The following is a 9380-nucleotide window of genomic DNA, read 5'->3' on the forward strand; positions in this document are numbered from 1 at the left end:
CATACTCCTAATATTGCCTTGAATTTGTTTTGGACTTTTGACTTATCAAAGTACTTTCATGCTTATAATCTTCCAACAATCCCAAATGGTAGGTAGGGTAGAGAGTATCTCTATTTCACAGAAGAAGCTAAGACAGAGAAAGGTAGGGACTTGTTTAATCATGGAAGAACCAGATCTAAAACCCAGAGGTTTCGATTCATTGCTCCAGGCTTCTTTCACCAGATCATACGTCCTTTGAATCATTCAGCAAGAAACAAGAAAGACCAGGTTGGAAATAATTTCTTGTGACCATTTTCAGGACTCAGTCTATGGCGCAATATTATGCACTGAAAGTCCAATGGATAAAAACAGTTCTTAAATAAGGATGGAATTGGTTTTTGCTGTGGAGACCTAATGCTTTTTCTGACCAAAATAGGACAAATTGAAACTGGAAATTTAGTTGGGGGGGGGTTTAATTGAGACTTAGAAACCAGGAAACCTTTTTTCACTGCAGAGAATCTTAGATCAGGAGGGATATGAGAAAAAAGAGATTATCTAGTCCATGTCGCAATTTGTAGCAGAGGAAGCTGAGTATGGTGTAGGAACAAGACTAGATTTGGAGCAGGGGACCTGGGTACAATCCTGGATCTGCTACTTACTTCCTGTATGATCTTGAGCAAGCCACTTAAACTCTGAGCCTCAGTTTCCTCACCTATAAAATAAGGTGGTTAAACTAAATGACAAGCTTTAAAATCTTATGATGCTAAGGGGAAAGTGATTTCTCCATAGTCACTCGGTTAAAGGGAGCTATGCTCTGTATTCCCAAGCCAGACCTCTTTCTGCAACGTATTGATGCTACATTTATTTATGAAAGGTAAGTGGCCAGATGTATGAGGCCTGAAACTGTATCCAATTGTTTTCCAGTGAGTAGTTAAAGAATCCAAAGAAGGTAAACTGTATCTACTTAGAATATAACACTCCGCATTTTTTTATGTCTTACTGAAGTTCAATCAACTTTCCCATTACTTGCAAAGCACTCATATACTGCACAATATTTTCATAAAATAAGAAAGTGTAAAATAATTCAGTACCAGTTAAAGAATTATGAAAAATATGCCTGATATAAGGGGGTGAAGGAACAGGTCTCAGATATAATAGCTAGGTAACTTAAAAAATATTTTTGTCACAAAGCAGTCAAATTAGCTATCAGGAAAGCAAAATTGGGGAGAGGGGTAAGCTAAAGGAAATTCTCCGGTGCAATGACTCTCAAATTTTATTTTTTTAATCTTGTAACTCTTGAAAATTCTTCCAGGATTCATTACATTCCAGATCCTGACTGTAGAATTAGAAGGACCTTGAAGGTTATCTTATCTAACCCATTTATTTTACAGATGAAGAAACTGAGGCCCAGACACATGAAGTGATTTGCCCATGGCCAAGCAGATAGTAAGCAGCAAAGCTAGGGTTTGAATCCAGGTACTTTGCAAACCTCTCACACTGCTCCCCCCCAGACAAAATCCTATGTGTTGGGGCCACAAGGATTAGCTTTTCCCACTTCTTAGTCTCCTCACTACTCCCATCCTGCCTTAACTAAAAGTCTAGGTTACTTTATAGGATTCTGAGAAGTTTTATATAAGAAGAGGAGGGAGGGGGAATGTAAGGTGCAGAAGAGGTTAGGGGGAGATGAACTGGCTCATGCCATCACTGCCACTAAACAGCTTTGGTGATATTTCTGATACCAGTCAGAAAACTTGCCCCATGATTCTTTGCTATTGTTGTTTTTTGGCTTGTTTTGCAAGGCAATCAGGGTTAAGTGACTTGCTCAGGATCACATAGCAAGTTAAGTGTCACGTGTCTAAGGTCACGTTTGAGCTCAGGTCCTCCAGACTCCAGGGCCAGTGCTCTATCTACTGCACCACTTGCCCACTCCTCCCCCAGGATTCTTAGTGTGAAAGTTCAGAGAGCTCACCTGAGATTAATTCAGCACCACTGGGAGTCTAACTCTGTCTTTACCATTTATTTTGGAAAAATCTTAGAAATCTTCCCCAGTTTCCCATTGTCGAAAATGAGGAGAAAATAATCCCTACTCGCATCAAGGGATATTGTAAGGATGATTAAGATACTGCTTATAACCTGTTTGAAGTTCCCCTAGGAAAAGTGAAATAAAATTTTAGGGGAAATCCTTGCATATGACCAGGGCATTGGGAATGTGATAGACATTTAACTTAAAGTCTGTATCATGTTTGTTTTGAATATATTTTAAGAGACATAATATAACAACAAATGCAACAACTGATTTCTAAAATAGTACTTTGAGGTTTGCAGAATGCTGAGTGTGTATAATTTCATATGCTATTGTGCATTGTTCTTGTACCGAACTATGGCACATTGTATAGAGTTCTATTTTATCTAGTTTTTTGCTACTATGTATAACAGATCGAAACTGGATCTTTATGACTTTGTTTCATTTACAAATCACTTTAAAGCTTCCAAATGAAGGGCCAGCCTCCTCTCTAAATAATATTTAACAAAAGGCAATGATACATGACGGAAGATGGAATTTGATTATGCTGAATTCACATATTTATAGATTTATGTGTGAACTTTCAACCATGAAGCCAATTGTAAATCATAGAGCACTATATACTAAATATGACGTATTATTATTCATTACAAAATTCTGTGATATCTGCCAGGTTCCATTATGTATGAGAAGAGAAAGCTGTCAAAAATCAGTACCTATATAAGTGACCTACAATGAAATAAGTATTAAAGTCTTTGGTTTTATCTAAAGTGACCCTCTGAAATTGTCTCAGAATACCCAAGGTGCCTTTGAAATCTAAGAACAATTCTGCTCTGAAACGATTTTACCTATGATAAGTAAGCACTCATGAGCAGGGATCATCTACATAGGAAGGCAGACAGATTCAGTGTGAATAGAATGTTTAAGTATAAGTAGCCCCATGTGGTGGAATCCTTTATACTTATATCTTATATTTTCTTTGAACAAAATCCGGTATTCTAAGAGATGATTTGAGAGACAGCATGACAGACTAGATAGGGCAAAGGGTTTGGATTCAGGAAAACCTGAGTTCAAAACCTGCCTCAGATACCTATGTGACCTCAGCTAAGTCCCTTAAGCTTTCTAAGACTCATTTTCCTTGTCTGTAAAATGAGGGGGCTGGACGCTGGCCTCCTTGATCCCTTCCATCTCTAAATCATTGCTCCTGTGATTCCAGAATTGTAATTTTACAAAATTGTTATTGTTCTAAAGGTGTAATTGGCGAATGTTAGTTTCAACAGCCTTTTGAAATTATATTGCCAACCCCAGTTTTTCAGCCCACTCTTTCTTTTGGAACGACCCTTATGACCTCCTTAGCCCTACTCTATTAGCGGCAGAAATGAGGAAAAGGCTATGAAAACTGGAAGAGAAATGAAATTAAATTGGAAGGACCCCAGCAGGATAAAAACTTGGGGCAACTATATGGAAAATTTTATACAATTTGACCTTTCAGAGGTCAAGTGAATGAAGAAGGTAGACTGAAGTTAAGTGATTTGCCCAGGGTCACATAGCTAGTAAGCGACTGAGGCTGGATTTGGATTCCCATCTTCCTGACTCCAGGCCTGACACTTTACTACACCAACTAGCTGCCTCTAAAAATAATAGCCAGCATTTATGCGGAGCAGCTAGGTGGTGCAGTAGATAGAGTACAAGCCTGGAGTCTGGAAGACTCATCTTCCTGAGTTCAAATCTGGCCTTAGACACTCGCTAGCTATGTGAGCCTGGGAAAGTCACTTAGCCCTGTTTGCCTCAGTTTTCTCATCTGCAAAATGAGTTGAGGAGGAAATGGCAAATGAAAACCCCAAATAGGGTCACAGAAAGCTGAACATGACTGAGCCTTTACATAGCACTTCAAGATTTGCAAAGCATTTACAAATGTCTTATTTGATCCTCACAACAACCCTGGGGGTGAGGAGCTATTATTATCCTTATTATACAGATGAGGAAACTGAGGCAGACAGAGGTTAAGTAACTTGCCCAGAGTAACTCAGCTAGTAAGTGTTTGAGGCAGGAAGATGAGCTTTCCTGATTCCAGGCCCAGATTTCACCACATACACACACACACACACACACACACACACACACACACTCATATATACATATATAATATCCATATATTATGTATATATGTATATATAATACACATATACAACATGTATATGTTGTATGTTTTTATGTATTATATGTGTATATATATTACATATGTATATATTAGAAAGAAAAGATGGGCTAGTCACACGGGGAGGGTGAGAGATAACAGAGTGTTTCCCTAGTGTCCCCTCAAGGTCAGAAGAAAGCTAGGAAGGCCTCCAGCATGTGGTATAAGCTCCCCGAAGCAGGTGGGCAGACAAGAATGAATTATACTGTTGAGAAGGAGAAATTGTAAACCAAAGTGACTGCAGATTCATTTGAACATATTCTACAGCAAACAGGCAAAGGCATAGAGAGGGCTGGCTTTAGAATCAAGAAGACCTGAGTTCATGTCCCGCCCTGGAAACATACTGGCTCTATGAGTAAGGTCAAGTAATCTCTCACGACACTGGGCTACTCTCTAAGACTTTACATTAGAAATGAGCTGCCAACTTTCATTGATGAATTTGCAGTCCAGTTTTTTCCTATATTCTCATTTTTATATAATTTGGTGACCATATTGATCAGAACATTTGATTTATGAAGTGCATTATGTTCTCAGGCTATGACCCCAAAAATCAAAACCGAAGAAATCACCATTCCTCTATCCCTTACCTTCCCATATCAGTATCATGTGAATTCTTTTCACACTCTCCCTCTTTCTCAGTTTTCTACTGCTACCCCACTTTGCCATGTGCCTAGACAAGTGCTATAGACTTTTCACTGGTCTCCTTGCTTTTGGCCTCTGCCCAGATCCACTCTGCATATTGCTACCAGGCTAGTGATCCCAACATGTTGTTATTTCACACAAGTTTTATACAGGAACAAAAGACAATCACTCCCTAATCTAGATTCTCTTGTACCGCACAAAGAATAGAAGGATCAGGGGCTGCTAGATGGTGCAGTGGATCAGAAGGACCTGAGTTCAAATCTGGCCTCAGACCAAACACTTGATACTAGCTGTGTGACCCTGGGCAAGTCACTTAACCCCAATTGCCTAAAAAAAAGGGGAAAAAAAGAATAGAAGGATCTCAGACCATGGATACAATGAATGTTGGCATTTGACAAGAGTTTCTGGCCTGGGAGGAACATTTAGGTCAGGCTTTATGAGGGGAAGACAGCTTTTTGATTTTTAAAATGGCCCATTTTAATTTTGCCAAGGTTCTCTGGACCAATCCTAATATGACTCATGTTTGTTTTACGGAATACCTTCCCTCTGTTTGTTAATTATTTCCTATTCATCCTGTATATTCCCTTTTTATATATTTGTATGTTGTCGTTCCCCACCACCACCACTAGACTGTAAGCTCCTTGAGGGCAGGGAACTATCTTCTGCCATTTTTTTGTGTCCCCAGTGCTTAGCAAAGTGCAGGGCTCATAGTATGTGCTTCACATGTTTATCAGTTTATCGATCTAGATCTTAATCTCGTGGGTGAATTTCCCCAGGATTATCTTCCTTGGTTTAGTTCTTGTTTCCTTATGAAACTGGGCTCCGAGTCAGGCTAGATGATTTCTACACTCTCTCCCAACCCCAAATGCTATGACCTTATCTATCTACTGAGTCCCACTGGGACTTAAGCACTTGATTTTTTTTTTAAACCTAGTTGTAGGATGGCAGATGGTAGATGACTAAACATCTCATTCTTAGTCCTGTCTCTCAAAGAGGATGAGCTTCAGACTGGAAAGGGGTTGGCGAGGAATCTGAAACCCCCTGTGTATGATGAGATGGAAGAGAATGCCAACCTACCCTCAGTGAGCTCAAGCACCAGGCCTGGACAAGCAACCTCCCAGGGGTTGTAAGAACTGGAAGATCTGATTGCATTCATCAGGAACTCACTTTGCTGGACTAACTTCATTTCCTTTTATTAAAATGTTCATTAGCTCAGGGGAGGGCCATCTAGCTCTATGTTCTAAACCCATGATTCCACTGATTTGGGTACTCCAGGTGTGGAGACTGTCTTCACCTTCCACTGATATAGCATTCTTGCTTTGAAACAAGGCATTTACCGATGACTCTCATGATAATCAATCCTTTCAGACAAGATGGAGAAGGGTTAGCTGTGAGTTTAGTCACCCAAATTTGGCATTCACTGAATGGCAGTATTCAGGAATGGCGATAAACAGGTTGATGACAACCTAGGTGGAGGTAGGTCTCTTTAAGAGTCCCACGAGATTTGTCTTTGGCCCTGTTCTGTTCACAAGGAGTAGTTGACAAACTACAGAAATGAAATTTTAGTGGAGTATCTATTTTTTTTTGGTGAGGTGAAGTGACTTGCCCAGGGTCACACAGCTAGTAAGTGTCAAGTGTCTGAGGCCAGATCTGAACTCAGGTCTTCTTGAATCCAGGGCCGGTGCTCTATCCACTGTGTCATCTAGCTGCCCCTATCTATCTAAATCTTAACAGAGGAGGAGAGAGGTGGTTAAAATTGGGTCCAGGGGATGGCAAGCATTTAATGATTGGTATGGTAGTTCCAAGGTCACAAAATAAAGTTTGTTGGGGAAATAGAAAGTAGAGACAATTGTTTGGCTCCCAAAGATGTCTCATAACTTCCTGGGTGCCAGCAACACAGCCTACTACTTCCTGGATGCAAGGGACTATCTTCCCCTGGAATACATGGAAGGAGGAGAGAAAGGATATTCAGAGGTAACAGTCATGAAAGGAGGTTGCTGCTGGTTGTAGTGCCACCGGGACCTCACAGTAAATAGTTAACTTCTATGGTGTACGTGAGTTATGACCCTCTTGGAATGGGAGGGAGGACTTTTTAAGTAGGATCTGGCCTTGTCACTCTTTGTCTGGTCTTCAGGTATAGCTGAGGACTGTTTCTTGAGGGGAGTAGGGATTTTCAAACAGGTGAGTGAATCTGGAAGCCTCTGGAATCTCCTTTGGTACCATGGGGGTCTGGCCTTTCTATTTGTAGTAGTGTTTTTGGCATGCCAGAGGCTGCTTAGGGTGCCTTCTGGGCTGAAAGGTCTGGGATGCCTTTGGAGCCTATAGGCTCTCCTGATAGCCCTCAGTAGAATTGTACCAAGGAGGCTTTAGCGGCCACGTTTGTTCATAGAGAAACATCCTTGCCACCTAGGAGTCCAGAGACCTAGCCGATTTTCCCCTCTGTCTGGGACGAGGATCAGAGCCCCACTGCTCTCTGGTGGTTGAGTAGGAGAACGGTCTTACCCAGCATCCACCCCTTGCCTCCACTATCATGCTGCTGCTGGGCCAATGAAGAGAAAGCTCAAAAGCCAGTTTTCTCAAATTTGTGGATGACACAAAGCTTTGGGGAAGATGGCTAACTCTGAAGAAAAGAGTCCAGATCCAAAAAAAAAATCATCTGAACAGATGGGCCATACCTAATCAAATATGAGAGGGAGTGTTACATAGGGCAGCGAGCAGGATTTGACTCCCAGTTCTGCTTCTGAACCTGGGCAAGGCAGGAAACCTCTCAGTCCCAGTTTCCTCGTCTGTAAAATGGAGATAATACTTGCAGTAGCTCCCTCACAAGCCTCGGTGACAATCAGATGAAATGATGCATGTGAACCATTTTGAGAACCTGAAGGTAACCTGCCTCTGAGTAATTGAAAAGCCAATAATGGTCCAAGTGAACGAGGATATCCCTTATGACTGAGAGGCGGGGGACTGGGAGGGCAAGTGCTTGGGTTCATTGTCAGAAGTGGTTTCTATAGCAGCCCTTTGTGCTTAATTAGTTTTCATTGTAATAGAGAGTTCAAATCGGAGGGGAGCGGTTGTTTGTTTTCCCCTCCAAAACAACTGTGATGTAAGAACAAAAAGCATCAATAAAACATTCGCCAAAGATGTGAAAGTGTCATATAAATGTCAGCTAGAACCGTGTGCAATTCATTAGAATAATTATAAAACCCTATACTTGGGTTAAAAAAAAATCAGCTACCCTACTATGCATGATAATGAAAAAGGTAGTGAGGTTTTAGGGCATTCTCCAGCCCAATGAGTCGGGAGTGTGACAAATGAATAAAGATTAAGTGCTGACTGTGCTGGGAGAGACAGTGGGTGTGTCCTGGGCTGAGATTGTGCCCACTGTCACTCAGCCACATGGGTAATGTCAGCAAGAATGGCATAAGGTGAAAGGTGGGAGAGGGAAGGAAAGGGATGACATGAGCTCAAAGCCCTCCTGCCATGGGGATACTAGATTCATGACTGGCATCCTGGGCCAGGTGGGCATGGCCTCTAGAGTAGTTTACCTGCTCCCTATTTGTGTTGAGAGCTGCGGGACCAGATGGAGACTCAACATGTTTTTAGATTCCTGAGCAGTCCTAGCGAAGGTGAGCAAAAATCTGGTTGGCCTATTGGGGGAGGTCCCATTCAACCCTGAGAAAAAGAAACTATGGGATAGGATTAGATTCTCTGCAGCCAGGGGTGGGGAACCTGTGGCATGTGGCCCTTTGGGTCCTCAGGTGCAGCCCTTTGACATCAAAGGACCGCACTTGAGGACCTAGAGGGCCACATGTGGTCTCAAGGCCACAGGTTTCCCAGCCCTGCAGAGCAATAAGGGAGAAGTCTAGCTTTTTGTGCTTTAGATAGAGTGAAGATCCTTTTACTTAGCTCCTGGCTCCTAGGTTTTGTCCCCTTAAGAGTAGTTGGGTCCAGTTCTGATTGAGGATACCAGGTTGAGTATATCGATATCAACCAGTTTTGATTTATTTTTTACCATTTTGGTTTAAATTTTATACTGTATGTCCTATAATTGCATTGGGAAAGACCTAAGTAAAATGGGACTGAATCATGAGATTTGATTGGAGTAATTACCAACCCATGACATCCCTAGACAATACGAGAAAGTAATACCACCCAAAATGAAGCAGAGCCAAAATGAGAATGACAGACATGCTTCGAGAGCTGAAGGCAGGGACAGACATCAGTAGTTACCTCAGACTGCCCTGGTGTTAGGCAGTGCAAATTACAGGAGAGACTGAACACTGGACTAGCGTTCATATTCCCGGGTCCTGATTACTGAATAGCAACAAATGAGGCACAATGCTCCTATCAGCTAATCAGGCAGAAAAACATTAACAATTTACTTTGTCAGGCCGACTTAGTGTGTAGCACACAGGACCAGCAGCGTCTGCCACTGGCTGGGTAACCCTGGGCAAACTCCTTAACCCCCTCCCAGCCGCAATTTTCCTATCTTCAATATCACCTACTTACCAGGGTTTTTGAGTGAATACATGTCAAAGTGCT

The sequence above is a fragment of the Phascolarctos cinereus genome, unplaced genomic scaffold (assembly GCF_003287225.1).
Source record: "Phascolarctos cinereus isolate Bilbo 61053 unplaced genomic scaffold, phaCin_HiC Scaffold_9;HRSCAF=440, whole genome shotgun sequence".
NCBI classification, from domain to species: Eukaryota; Metazoa; Chordata; class Mammalia; order Diprotodontia; family Phascolarctidae; genus Phascolarctos; species Phascolarctos cinereus.